This window comes from Mobula birostris, chromosome 14 (assembly GCF_030028105.1).
Source record: "Mobula birostris isolate sMobBir1 chromosome 14, sMobBir1.hap1, whole genome shotgun sequence".
NCBI classification, from domain to species: Eukaryota; Metazoa; Chordata; class Chondrichthyes; order Myliobatiformes; family Myliobatidae; genus Mobula; species Mobula birostris.
Genome location: NC_092383.1, coordinates 14872153 through 14887738, shown reverse-complemented (window position 1 = coordinate 14887738; position 15586 = coordinate 14872153). Strand labels below are relative to the sequence as shown.

General features: G+C 46.6%; 1 pseudogene; it reads right to left on the bottom strand.

Moving 5' to 3' along the window:
* LOC140209717 (UDP-glucuronosyltransferase 2C1 pseudogene) overlaps positions 1-15586 on the bottom strand; it is a 50849-nt pseudogene that overhangs the window by 16638 nt on the left and 18625 nt on the right.

Below are 15586 nucleotides of genomic sequence, written 5' to 3'. Positions count from 1 at the left end.
AGGCCTCTACATCGTACCCCACATTAGAGGGCCAGAGACATGGATGTGTGATGAGAACATCCAGAGTCCAGACTTCTCCTCTATGTTTGAGGACGAGCAATGTGGACATGGGACGAAGGACATTGGAATTAAACATCTGTGTTGCACTCAATGGTCAATGACGTGGATGTGTGACAAAGGATATTCATGTATGACATCTGTCCCAGGTCAGTGGTTCCTAGGATCAGATGTCTGTGCAAGCAGTTGAATTGACAAGATCAGAGCTCAAGGCCTAAGATTCAGGGTCCCGTCATCAGCCAGTCTGGGGATCAATACCAAAGACTGAAGCCCAAAGGGAAACTGGAACTCTGCAAGCTAAAGCCCGATGGATAAAGCTTGGAGCCTGGAGACTGGAGGCCTGGAGAATTGGAGGACTGTCCGTATGTGTGGGTGGGAGGGAGGAAAGGGGTTATTCATTTCCACAGATACCGCCTGACCAGCTGAGTTCATCCAACATCTTGTGTGTGCTGTTTTGTTGTTGTTATCCTGTCGCTTGTCATGTTCAGTATTGTTCTGCTGAGCATTGTGAGCATGTTAAGTTGGCACTGGAATGTGTGCCGACACTTGCAGGCTGGCCGCAGCACAGTCTTAGGTTCTGTTGGTTGTCAGTGTAAACAACACATCTCACCATATGTTTCAATATACATGTGATTAATAAATGAATTTGAATCTGAATCTGAGAATGAATCTCAAGGTTGGATATAGTAACTAACTAGATAATAAATTTGCTTTGAAAATCTTGAATAAATGGTTATCATTCCTGAGAAAAGAAGCTGCAGCGATGCTGACTTTAATTAATGCTTGAAATTGGCATTTTTGGGGGAATTCTCTGAACTTAGGCTCCGAAAACTTGTTTGGGTATAAATAGTAGAGCTACTAGGACTTAATGTTTCAATCCCTACGGTAAGTTGGCACTCTCGATGTTGGCAGGGGGTTTGGAGTGGTGACAAGGAGGGAGGGTAGGTACGTCATCAGGGTCATCAGGTGGGCACCCTCCTTCTTTGACATTTCGTTGATAAGCCCACGACATCTCCAGTGGGTTCAACAGTGCCACCTGGCATCCCAGATACACCCCCCTCAGTTCCATACCCTCCTGTCTTCATCTTGCAGCCCAGTTGTTGTCTTTCCTTTTAATCCAAATCCAATTGCTGCTTTCTTCTGCTGCATTTGACAAGGACTTGATTGCTTGTTGGAGGGAGTGACCCCTCACCCCCATCTTCTCCAATTGACTGGTTGTAGATGTAGCAACGAATCCCTTGCATCCGACTTTTATGGGGAAAATCTTGGTCTTCCAGTCATTCTGGTCAGCTTCAGTTGCCGGTTCAGAGTACTTGGTCTTTTTCCTCTCATAAGCTTCCTCGACACCATCTTCCCATGGTACTGTCAATTCCACAACATATGCCAGCTTGGCTGTTGTGGACCACAGGACCATATCTGGCCGGAGTGTTGTAGCTGCAATGTCTGGGGAAAACACAAGGTTTTTTTCCAAGTCCACGTCCATTTTCCAATCCCGAGCAACCTGCAGAATGCTTACATCTTTTGATGTTATATGGTGCTCTGGAGGTTGGCCTGCTGGTACAAATCGTGTAATGTGTATATTTCCTGCCGATGTTTGTGGAAGAGCATTTGTGATGATTCGCCTCTGTTCCAAGATTGATGCCAGCTGTCTGAGAACTTGGTTATGCTGCCAAGTGTACCGCCCCTGGGTGAGACTTGCGGTGCATCCTGTTAAAATGTGCCTTAAAACTGTTAGTCTTCTAAAATGCAGCGACCAGTCATGAGTTAAATCATTCTGGCGCATCAAATGCAAGCGTGTGACGTGCTTGAAGTTCAGTCTGTTTCTTGTAGAATGCAAATGAGGTCTGTGAAATGTGAACCTCAACGGGCTCCAAAAGCAGGTTTGCATAGTCCAGCTTCACATCTTCAGACTGGTTAAGCAGGGTTTTGCATCTGAAGTTTGGAAAAGCTGATTTTCTCATGCAATTATGTTTTGACTACACCTTGATTAAAATCACAGCCCATTATGCCAGGCCATTATTTAAGACCTTGCAGGATCAATCTTTTATTATGTTATTTTCACCATGGTAGTTTTGTATTTGAATAATAGTGGACTGATAGAGCTAAGTAACCCACACAGAATGCTGGAGGAACTCAGAAGGTCAGATAGCATCTGTGGAGGGGAATAAATTGTCAACGTTTCTGGCAAGACTCGTCATCAGGACTGGAGAAGAAGGGGGTAGAAGACAGAATGAGAAGATGGGGGTAAGGAAGGTAGGATGAAGATAGGACAGTGATAAGTTGAAGAGGTAAAGAGCTGAAGAAGAAGTGATCCAATAACAGAAGACAGTAGACCATGGAAGAAGATGAAGGGGAAGGTAAACTAGAGGGAAGTGATGAGCATGTGGGGAGAAGGGATGAGAGGGTAATGGTTTGGGGGGGACGGTAGGGTAGTAATCACCATAAGTTAAAGAAATTGATATTCATGTCGGCAGGTTGGACAATACCCCGTTCAAGCTGAGTACGGCCTGATTGTGGCAGTAGAGGAGGCCATGGACAGACATGTCATAATGGGAATGGAAAGTCAAATTGAAATGGTTAGCCGCTGGAAGATCCTGCCTTTCACGGCAGACAGAGCAAAGGTGCTCGACAAAGCGGTTCCCCAATCTATATCAGGCCTCAACATTGTAGAGGAGTTTGCCCTAGCAGCAGCGGATACAATAGATGACTCTGACTGGCTCGCTGGTGAAGTGCTCGCTCACTGGAAGAACTTTTTGGGGCCCAGCATGGTGGTGACAGAGGAGGTGCAGCACTTGTCACACTTGCCAAGTGGGAGATCAGTTTTAAGTCTTTTCTTTGATGTACCACAGGGACAACATGAAGTGGGGATAGGCCATTGGTAACACACACAAGATACCGCAAGAACTCAGCAGGTGAGGCAGCACTTACAGAAAGGAATAAAAGGTCAATGTTTCAGGCCAGGACCCTTCATCAGGACCAGAAAGGATGGGGGAAGGAGCTGGAATAAGAAGGTGGGGAGAGGGGGAGAAGTGCAAACTGGAAGGTGATAGGTGAAGCCAGGTGAGGAGGAAGGTGGGTGGGTAGGTGGAGGAGGGAGGGATGAAGAGAGAAGCTGGAGGGTGAATGGTGGAAAAGGCAAAGGGCTGAAGAAGAAGGAATCTGATAGGAGAGGAGAGTGAACCCTGGGAGAAAGGGAAGGGGGTGGGGGGGACACCAGAGGGAGATGATGGACGGATAATAGACAATAGACAATAGGTGCAGGAGTAGGCCATTCGGCCCTTCAAGCCAGCACCACCATTCACTGTGATCATGGCTGATCATCCACAATCAGTATCCAGTTTCTGCCTTATCCCCATAACCTTTGATTTCGCTATCTTTAAGAGCTTTATCCATCTCTTTCTTGAAAGCATCCAGAGACTTGGCCTCCACAACCTTCTGGGTCAGAGCATTCCATACATCCACCACTCTCTGGGTGAAAAAAGTTTTTCCTCAACTCCGTTCTAAATGGCCTATCCCTTATTCTTAAACTGTGGCCTCTGGTTCTGGACTCACCCATCAGCGGGAACATGCTTCCTGCCTCCAGCGTGTCCAATCCCTTAATAATCTTATATGTTTCAATAAGATCCCCTCTCAGCCTTCTGAATTCCAGAGTATACAAGCCCAATCGCTCCAATCTTTCAACATATGACAGTCTCGCCATCCCGGGAATTAACCTTGTGAACCTATGCTGCACTCCCTCAATAGCAAGAATGTCCTTCCTCAAATTTGGAGACCAAAACTGCACACAGTACTCCAGGTGTGGTCTCACCAGGGCCCTGTACAGCTGCAGAAGGACTTCTTTGCTCTTGTACTCAATTCCCCTTGTTATGAAGGCCAGCATGCCATCAGCTTTCTTCACAGCCTGCTGTACTTGCAAGCTTGCTTTCAGTGACTGATGTACAAGAACACCTAGATCTCGTTGTACTTCCCCTTTTCCTAACTTGACTCCTAGATAATAATCTGCCTTCCTGTTCTTACCACCAAAGTGGATAACCTCACATTTATCCACATCAAACTGCATCTGCCATGCATCTGCCCACTCACCCAGCCTGTCCAAGTCACCCTGCATTCTCATAACATCCTCCTCACGTTTCACACTGCCACCCAGCTTTGTGTCATCGGCAAATTTGCTGATGTTACTTTTAATTCCCTCATCTAAATCATTTATATTGTAAACAGCTGTGGTCCCAGCACTGAACCCTGCGGTACCCCACTGGTCATCGCCTGCCATTCCGAAAGAGACCCATTAATCGCTACTCTTCGTTTTCTGTCAGCCAGCCAATTTTCAGTCTATGTCAGTACTCTGCCCCCCAATACCATGTGACCTAATTTTGCCCACTAACCTCCTATGTGGAACTTTATCAAAGGCTTTCTGAAAGTCCAGGTACACTACATCCACTGGCTCTCCCTTGTCCATTTTCATAGTTACATCCTCAAAAAATTCCAGAAGATTAGTCAAGCACGATTCCCCCTTCGTATATCCATGCTGACTCGGACCGATCCTGTTTCTGCTATCCAGATATGTCGTAATTTCATCTTTTATGATTGACTCCAGCATCTTTCCCACCACCGACGTCAGGCTAACCGGTTTATAATTCCCTGTTTTCTCTCTTCCTCCCTTCTTGAAGAGAGGGACAACATTACCCACCCTCCAATCCACAGGAACTGATCCTGAATCTATAGAACATTGGAAAATGATTACCAATAAGTCCACGATTTCTAAAGCCACCTCCTTAAGTATCCTGGGATGCAGACCATCAGGTCCCAGGGACTTATCAGCCTTCCGACCCAACAGTCTATCCAACACCATTTCCTGCCTAATATGAATTTCCTTCAGTTCATCCATTACCCTAGGTCCTTTGGCCACTATTATAACTGGGAGATTGTTTGTGACTTCCCTAGTGAAGACAGATCCAAAGTACCTGTTCAACTCGTCTGCCATTTCCTTGTTGCCCATAATAAATTCACCCGTTTCTGTCTTCAAGGGCCCAATTTTGGTCTTAACTATTTTTTTCCTTTTCACATACCTAAAGAAGCTTTTATATTCTTGGCTATGATGGCAGATTAGGAGAACTGAAGGGGTAAGAGAGTAGCTAGAATAAGGAATAGAAAAAGAGAAGAGGGAGGAGGAAGAAATCCATGTTAATGGAATCTACCCAAATGGAATAAGAGGTGTTGCTCCTCCAACTGGAGAATGGCCTGTTCTTGCAGTAGAGGTGACCACAGACAGACATGTACAAATGGGAATGGGAATTTGAATTAAGATAGTTGGTCACCAGGAAGTCCTGCTTGTTGCAGATGGAGCAAAAGTTCTCAACAAAGTGGTTTCCCAATCTACGTTGGGTCTCACTGATGTAGAGGAGACCGCATAGGGATATAGTAGTTAATCCCAACAGACTTGTAGGTGAAGCATTACCTCATCTGGAAGGGGCCCTGAATGGAGGTGAAGCTATCGTTTTAAACAAGTGTGACCGACCTGCGAGAAATCTCATCACTGTGGCCTGCACCTGTCGCTGATTGCACTGTCGTATTACAGGAATGATTCTGGCATGGATAAAACAGTGGCTGATTAGCAGGAAGCAAAGAGTGGGAAACAGGGAGCCTTTTCTGTTTAGCTGCCGGTGACCAATGGTGTTCCACAGCGGTCTGTGTTGGGACCAATTCTTTTTACGTTATATGTCAATGATTTTTATGATGGAATTGATGGCTTTGTTGCAAAGTTTGCAGACAAAAAAAGATATGTAGAGGGATAGTTAGTTCTGAGGAAGTAGAGGGGCTCCAGAAGGACTTAGACAGATTAGGAGAATGAGCAAAGAAATAGTAGGTGGAATACAGTGTCAGAAAGTGTATGGTCGTGCACTTTGGTAGAAGAAATGAAATGGTTGACTATTTACCAAATGGAGAGAAATTACAAAAAATCTGAGGCGCAAAGGGAATTAGGAATCTTTTGTGCAGGATTCCTTAAAGGTTAATCTGTAGTTGGAGTCTGTGGTAAGGAAGGCAAATGCAATGTTAGCATTCATTTCAAGATGACTAGAACATAAAAGCAAGGGTATAATGTTGGATTGTGAGCAGATCTGGGACCCGGATTTTAGAAAGGATGTGCTGAAATTAGGAGGGTTTCAAAGGAGATTCACGAAAATGATACCAGGATTGAATGGCTTGTCATATGATGAGCATTTGATGGCTTTGGGCCTGTTCACCAGATTTCAGAAGAATAACAGGTGACCTAAATGGTGAAAGGTCTTGATAGAGTGGATGCGGAGAAGATGTTTCCTAAGGTGGGAGAGTCTAAGACCAGAGGACATGGCTTCAGAATAGAGGGGCGTCCTTTTGCAATGGAGATTAGAAGGAATTTCTTTAGCTAGAGAGTGGTGAATCTGTGGAATTCAATGCCACACAAAGCTGAGGAGTCCAAGTTGTTATGTACATTTAAGGCAGAAGTTCATAGATTCTTGATTGGTCAGGGATGAAGGCAGGAGATTGGAGCTGAGAGGAAAATTGGATCAGCCATGATGAAATGGCGGATCTACGCTATCATGGTGCTATCTTACTCGATTTCAGATCCCTGAAAAGTTTGTCTTGTCACACATCCTGTAATCTTTGTGCTTCTTCAGTACTGCCTTCACTGCAGGCCAAAATGTTATCATTGTACCACTGGTTACCTTGGAGACTGTAACTCATAATTACCAGTTGATTATCTGTACTGAAAGGGTTGAGCTATCAAGCCAAATTGCTTGGGTTGGGTTCCTGTTTCCTTAGAGATTAACCTGCGACCTAATTGAGAATTGTAAAATGATTAAAAGTGCTGATAGAACAACACGTTTCTGTGAAAGTGAGTTTGGACCATTAGATATAGGAGCAGAACTAGGCCATATGGCATATCGAGCCTTTTTTGCCCTTCAATCATGGGTAAATTATTTTCCCTTTGAACTCCATTCACGATGTTCCCATGCATCTCCTGCCCTTGTGTTTCTTGGTGCAAGGGGTTGTGGGTTTTGGAGGTACATCAAAGTAACCTGGGAGATAACAGCAGTGCATTTTGCAGTTGATACTGTGTACTGGAAGAAATGAGCACTTACGGTGATGGATGGAGTGCCGGTCAAATAGACTGTTTCATCCTGGACAGTATCAAGTTTCTTAAGAATTGCTGGAGCTGCACTCATCTAGGCAAGTGGAGAGATTCCATTATGTTCATGATTTGTGCCTTGCAGATGGTGGGAGGGCCTGGGATATCAGAAGACAAGTCACCTGTCACATTGTTGAAGGCCTCTGATGTGCTCAGGTAGCTACCTGGCAGGGTTTTTGGACAGGGACGACCCCAGGATGTTGATGACTGATGATTCAATGAAAGGAATGCTGTTGAATGAAAAACTGTCTTAGTTTCACCCATTGGTACAAGTTCATGTCCAGATAAACATTCTGTTAAAGATGGCACCGGTAACTGACGACTTTGCACATGCATTCCCAAGAAAAATGCCCTTTCCACTTATAAAACCCTTATAAACCTCCAATCTAGAGAGATAAAGATCAATAACACCCTGGCGAAGGTACTGACCGAGCTGGAGACCACTGCGCCAGAACTGCTTCTTAAACTCCGGACCGCACCTGGACCCGACCAACGAGGCGCACCACGTTCCCGCAGACCCGCGGCCTGCTACTGTGCTGGAGCGCTTGGAGACACGGCCCATTCCGACCAGCACCTCTCCAGAGCAGACGACCACACAGAAGTGACGGCGGAGACCTCAAGGTGCCCCAGACTCTTCCCCGGAGCGACCACCGTAAAGCCCCGTTGGTGGCCATCCGCAGCTGCCGGAAGTCAGGCCTCCGCCGCCGACCTCGGAAATCGAGCCCGAGGCTCGGCTGGAGCGGAGGCCTCAATTTACGGACTTGTTTCAGCAAGGAGCCCGGCCATCCGGGAATAAGTGTCGGCTTCGGGGCCCGACCCAATCGGCAGCCCGGGCCCCCGGCAGCTGGAAGTGGCAGCGGAGCCTCCCCCGTTACTTGGCCCGACCCGGAGTGCATGATGACGCAATTCCCGCGGGACGCGTCGACCTACATCAAAGAGCTGACAACAACACACTGCATCAATGGAAATCTGGAAAGATGCACTATTTACCGAGAAAGGGTGGGAAAAGAGCTGGGCTGCTGGTCTGATTGAAGCTGAGGGGCTTCAGGGTCCCTCTGCCCACCATCCTACTAGCTAATGTGCAAGCCATAGAGAACATGGTGGATGATCTTAAAGGGATCCTACTGCAGGGAGATGCAGAACTGCTGTGTACCCTGTTTCACCGAGAGCTGGCTCTCCCCTGCCACCCCCGACTGTGCCATCCGACCGGAGGGTTTTTCGATCCATCGGATGGACCGCACGGCGTCTTTGGGCAAGATGAGGGGAGGTGGTGTCTGCCTACTGATCAACACTGCGTGGTGCTCGGACACAGTGGCGCTGACAAGCTCTTGCAGCCCAGACCTGGAACACCTGTCGGTGAAGTGTCGTCCCTACTATCTGCCACGGGAATTCACCTCGGTCATACTGACAGCAGCCGTGGACGTGGAGTGTGCTCTTAACATACTGTATGCCAACATCAGTGAACTTGAGACCAAGTATCCGGAGGCTTTGCTCATTACAGCCAGGGCTTTAACCAGGCCAACCTCAGAAAGGCACTGCCAAAGTTACACCAACATGTCTCCTGCCCCACTAGAGGCCTGAATTTACTTGACCACTGCTACACAGCAGTCAAGGATGCCCACCGTTCTGTCCCACGACCTCACTTCGGAAAATTGGACCATCAGGCCGTACTCCTCCTCCCGGCTTACAAACAGAAACTGAAGCGGGAGGTCTTGGTGTCAAAAGTAGTGTCGCATTGGACGGAGGAAACGGATGAGGTCCTCCGTGACTGCTTTGAATCAGTGGACTAGTTAGTGTTCAAGGACTCAGCAGCTAACCTCAATGAGTATGCCTCAGCTGTCACGGACTTTAATCGGAAATGCACGGAGGACTGTGTGTCTCGCAAAACGATCCGGGTATTCCCTAATCAGAAACCTTGAATGAATTATGAGGTCAAGTCCCTTTTAAAGGCTAGAGCTGCGGCTTTTAGGTCCGGGGATACCAGTCGCTACACAGAATCCAGGCGTGAACTCCGGAAAGCCATTAAGGGTGCCAAGAGGCAATTTCGAGCCAAGTTGGAAGCATAGGCTAACCAAAGGGATGCCGATAGACTATGGCAGGGTCTAAGTGAGATCGCTGGGCGCAAAGAAAAGGCCGGGAATATCAATAACTGTGGGGCTTCTCTTCCTGATGAACTTAACGTATTCTATGCAAGATTCGAACAGAAGAGGAGCGTCCCGCTCCCTCCGGATGAACCGGACCTGGTGGCATCGAGATTCATCGTCACCGAGGAGGACGTTAGAAGGGCCTTCCTGAAGATAAATCCAAGGAAGGCGACGGGCCCAGATGGCATCCCGGGACGGGTTCTCCGGGCCTGTGCAAGCGAGCGAGCTAGAGTGTTCGCTGACATCTTCAACTGCTCCTTGCTTCAGTCTAAGATCCCCTCGTGTTTTAAGAAGGCAATGATAATCCCAGTGCCGAAGAAGAGCAAGGTGGCATGTCTGGATGACTATCGACCTGTGGCTTTGACATCAATTGCTATGAAGTGCTTCGAGAGATTGGTTATGGCACACATCAACCACAGCCTACCGGTCAACCTTGACGCTTTGCAATTTGCCTACCGGAGCAACAAGTCAACAGCAGGTGCCATCTCTCTGGCCCTACATTCCTCCTTAGAACACCTGGAGAATAAAGACGCATATGTAGGGCTCCTTTTCATTGACTACAGCTCTGCCTTTAATACCATCATTCCAAATAAACTGATTCCTAAGCTCCAGAACCTGGGCCTTAGCACTCAGATCTGCAGCTGGATCTTCAACTTCCTCGCAGACAGGACCCAGGCTGTAAAAATAGGGGACAAGCTCTCCTCTACGATCACTCTGAGCATCGGTGCCCCACAAGGCTGTGTACTCAGCCCCCTGCTGTACTCACTGTACACCCATGATTGTGTAGCCATGTTTCCATCAAACTCAATATATAAGTTTGCTGATGACACAACAATTGTAGGCCGTATCTCGGGTAATGATGAGTTTGAGTACAGAGAGGAAATTAAGAACCTGGTGGCATGGTGTGAAGACAATAATCTATCCCTCAACGTCAGCAAGACGAAGGAATTGGTTGTTGACCTCAGAACGAGTAGCGGACCGCACGACCCAATTTACATTGGTGGTGTGCAAGTGGAACAGGTCAAAAACTTTAAGTTCCTCGGGGTCAATACCACAAATGACCTGACTTGGTCCAACCAAGCAGAGTTCACTGCAGCGTAGTTTGCAGGCAGCGGAGTGAGCCGGGAGCAGAGCGAAGGCTTAAGGGCTTCGGCTCAACGGGCTTAGGCGAAAACAGGCGAGGCGAGGAAGGTTTGGTATTCATTTTTTGTTGTTATTTGAGGAGAGGGGCAGTATGAGTGTGAGGGCAGTTTGTTCTGGGTGCCGGATGTGGGAGGACCTGGAGTCTCCAAGCCTCCTGGACGTTCACATCTGCGCCAGGTGTGCCGAGATGCAGCTCCTAAGGGACCGAGTTAGGGAACTGGAGTTGCAACTCGATGACCTTCGTCTGGTCAGGGAGAGGGAGGAGTTGATAGAGAGGAGTTACAGGCAGGTGGTCACACCGGGGCCACGAGAGGCAGGCAGGTGGGTCACGGCTAGGAGGGGGAACAGGAAGAGTCAGGTAATAGAGAGTACCCCAGTGGCTGTGCCCTTTGACGATAGGTACTCCTGTTTGAGTACTGTTGGGGGGGACAGCTTCCCTGGGGGAAGCAACAGTAGTCGTGCCTCCAGCACAGAGTCCAGCCCTGTAGCTCAGAAGGGTAGGGAAAGGAAGAGGAGGGCAATAGTAATAGGGGACTCGATAGTAAGGGGGTCAGATAGGCGATTCTGTGGACGCAGTCCAGAGACCTGGATGGTAGTTTGCCTCCCTGGTGCTAGGGTCTGGGATATTTCTGATCACGTCCAAGATATCCTGAAGTGGGAGGGTGAGGAGCCAGAGGTCGGTACATATAGGTACCAATGACATAGGTAGGAAATGGGAAGAGGTCCTGAAAGGAGAATATAAGGAGTTAGGAAGGGAGTTGAGAAAAAGGACTGCAAAGGTAGTAATCTTGGGATTACTGCCTGTGCTACGCGACAGTGAGAGTAGGAATGCAATGAGGTGGAGGATAAATGCGTGGCTGAGGGATTGGAGCAGAGGGCAGGGATTCAAGTTTTTGGATCATTGGGACCTCTTTTGGTGCAGGTGTGACCTGTACAAAAAGGACGAGTTATACTTGAATCCTAGGGGGACCAATATCCTGGTGGGGAGATTTGCGAGGGCTACTGAGGTGACTTTAAACTAGAATGGTTGGGGGGTGGGAATCAAATTTAAGAGACTAGGAGAGAAGAGGTTCACAACAGGGGGATGGGAACAAGTGCAGAGAGACAGAGGAGTGTAAAATGTGGGTAGAAGCAAAAAGTAGTAAGGTGAAAAGTAAAAGTGGCAGGCCAGCAAATCCAGGGCAAAAATCAAAAAGGGCCACTTTTCAATGTAATTGTATAAGGGCTAAGAGTGTTGTAAAAGCAAGCCTGAAGGCTTTGTGTGTCAATGCAAGGAGCATTCGTAACAAGGTGGATGAATTAAAAGTGCAGATTGTTATTAATGAATATGATATAGTTGGGATCACAGAGACATGGCTCCAGGGTGACCAAGGATGGGAGCTCAACATTCAGGGATATTCAATATTCAGGAGGGATAGACATGAAAGAAAAGGAGGTGGGGTAGCATTGCTGGTTAGAGAGGAGATTAACGCAATAGAAAGGAAGGGCATTAGCCGGGAGGATGTGAAATCAATATGGGTAGAGCTGCATAGCACTAAGGGGCAGAAAACGCTGGTGGGAGTCGTGTAAAGGCCACCTAACAGTAGCAGTAAGGTTGGGGATGGCATTAATCAGGAAATTAAAAATGCGTGCAATAAACGAACAGCAGTTATAATGGGTGACCTCAATCTACATATAGATTGGGTGAACCAAATTGGTAAGGGTACTGAGGAAGAGGATTTCTTGGAATGTATGCAGGATGGTTTTTTGAACCAACATGTCAAGGAACCAACTAGAGAGCAGGCCATTCTAGACTGGGTATTGAGCAATGAAGAAGGGTTAATTAGCAATCTTGTCGTGAGAGGCCCCTTGGGTAAGAGTGACCATAATATGGTGGAATTCTTCATTAAGATGAGGAGTGACATAGTTAATTCAGAAACAAAGGTTCTGAACTTAAAGAAGGGTAACTTTGAAGGTATGAGACGTGAATGAGCTAAGCTGGACTGGCAAATGATACTTAAAGGGTTGACGGTGGATATGCAATGGCAAGCGTTTAAAGATCGCATGGGTGAACTACAACAATTGTTCATCCCAGTTTGGCAAAAGAATAAATCAGGGAAGGTAGTGCACCCGTGGCTGACAAGGGAAATTAGGGATAGTATCAATTCCAAAGAAGAAACATACAAATTAGCCAGAAAAAGTAGCTCACCTGAGGACTGGGAGAAATTCAGAGTCCAGCAGAGGAGGACAAAGGGCTTAATTAGGAAAGGGAAAAAAGATTATGAGAGAAAACTGACAGGGAACATAAAAACTGACTGTAAAAGCTTTTATAACTATGTGAAAAGAAAAAGATTGGTTCAGACAAATGTAGGTCCCTTACAGACAGAAACAGGTGAATTGATTATGGGGAACAAGGACATGGCAGACCAATTGAATAACTACTTTGGTTCTGCCTTCACTAAGGAGGACATAAATAATCTTCCGGATATAGTAGGGGACAGAGGGTCTAGTGAGATGGAGGAACTGAGGGAAATACATGTTAGTAGGGAAGTGGTGTTAGGTAAATTGAAGGGATTGAAGGCAGATAAATCCCCAGGGCCAGATGGTCTGCATACCAGAGTGCTTAAGGAAGTAGCCCAAGTAATAGTGAATGCATTAGTGATAATTTTTCAAAACTCTTTAGATTCTGGACTAGTTCCTGAGGATTGGAGGGTGGCTAATGTAACCCCGCTTTTTAAAAAAGGAGGGGGAGAGAAACCGGGGAATTATAGACCGGTGAGCCTAACATCGGTGGTGGGGAAAATGCTAGAGTCTGTTATCAAAGATGTGATAACAGCACATTTGGAAAGCAGTGAAATCATCAGACAAAGTCAGCATGGATTTGTGAAAGGAAAATCATGTCTGATGAATCTCATAGAATTTTTTGAGGATGTAACTAGTAGAGTGGATGGGGAGAACCAGTGGATGTGGTATATTTGGATTTTCAAAAGGCTTTTGACAAGGTCCCACACAGGAGATTGGTGTGCAAACTTAAAGCACATGGTATTGGGGGTATGGTATTGATGTGGATAGAGAATTGGTTGGCAGACAGGAAGCAAAGAGTGGGAATAAACGGGACCTTTTCAGAATGGCAGGCAGTGACTAGTGGGGTACCGCAAAGCTCAGTGCTGGGACCCCAGTTGTTTACAATATATATTAATGACTTAGATGAGGGAATTAAATGCAGCATCTCCAAGTTTGCAGATGACATGAAGCTGGGTAGCAGTATTAGCTGTGAGGAGGATGGTAAGAGGATGCAGGGTGACTTGGATAGGTTAGGTGAGTGGGAAAATTCATGGCAGATGCAATTTAATGTGGAAAAATGTGAGGTTATCCACTTTGGTGGCAAAAACAGGAAAACAGATTATTATCTGAATGGTTACCGATTAGGAAAAGGGGAGGTGCAACGAGACCTGGGTGTCATTATACACCAGTCATTGAAAGTGGGCATGCAGGTACAGCAGGCGGTGAAAAAGACGAATGGTATGCTGGCATTCATAGCAAGAGGATTCGAATACAGGAGCAGGGAGGTACTACTGCAGTTGTACAAGGCCTTGGTGAGACCACACCTGGAGTATTGTGTGCAGTTTTGGTCCCCTAATCTGAGGAAAGACATCCTTACCATAGAGGGAGTACAAAGAAGGTTCACCAGATTGATTCCTGGGATGGCAGGACTTCCATATGATGAAAGACTGGATCGACTAGATTTATACTCATTGGAATTTAGAAGTTTGAGGGGGGATCTGATTGAAACGTATAAAATCCTAAAGGGATTGGACAGGCTAGATGCAGGAAGATTGTTCCCAATGTTAGGGAAGTCCAGTACGAGGGGTCACAGTTTGAGGATAAAGGGGAAGCCTTTTAGGACCGAGATTAGGAAAAACTTCTTCACACAGAGAGTGGTGAATCTGTGGAATTCTCTGCCACGGGAAACAGTTGAGGCCAGTTCATTGGCTATATTTAAAAGGGAGTTAGATATGGCCCTTGTGGCTAAAGGGCTCAGGGGGTATGGAGGGAAGACTGGTACAGGGTTCTGAGTTGGATGATCAGCCATGATCATACTGAATGGCGGTGCAGGCTCAAAGGGCCGAATGGCCTACTCCTGCACCTATTTTCTATGTTTCTATTTCAGGAACAGCTTCTTCCCTTCATCATATATACATAGCTAGGATGCCTTAGGCTTTTGCACAGTATTGTATTTATCAACATGGAGTGGAGAGCGAGGTTGTAAGTCTGGTGGGAGCAACGGATGTGGGAATGGAGTGAGTGGAGTGCCATGGGAGGGGTGTGGGACAGGTGGCAGAGAAGGAAAGTCAGGCACTGGGGTGGCGTGGGTGCAGGCACACCCAGCCCTGAGACACCAGGCAAGGTCATTTGATTCCATCTAAATGGTTTATTGATCATTACAGAATGTCTCTCTGGTGTTTCACACTCCCTCCCCTCTCCCTTCCCCTTTTCCCAACCATGATTCCACTCTCCTGCCCCCTTCCCACTTTCAGTCCACAATAGAAACCCATATCAGAATCAGGTTTATTATCACTCACATATGTCGGGAAATTTCTTTTCTTGCAGCAGCAGTACTGTGCAATGCATAAAATTACAATGGTATTGTGCAAAAGTCTTAGGTACCCTAGCTATATATATGTGCCTAAGACTTAGATATAAAAAACACCAAATTTCATAACATATGCCAATGATGAACCTGATTCTGATTCTGAATTTCTGCTCAGCAGTAGTACTGTATGTGTCTTTCAGTGAAAGAAACCATTCACATTTTGCAAACCTGCAGATTAAGTGCAGTAGATCTAAAGGACAAGAGATTCTGCAGATGGTGGAAATTCAGAGCAACACATGCAAAGTGCTGGAGGAACTCAGCAGTTCAGCAACACCAGGGAAATGAACAGACACTTGATGCTTTGGGCCAGCACCCTTCTTCAGGACCAGAAAGTAAGTAGGAAGATGGCAGTACAGCTAGGAAATCAAGAAGAAATACACAAATATAAACAAGTAAGTGCTTATTCATGACTTGATATATATGGGAGAAGGGATGTGAACA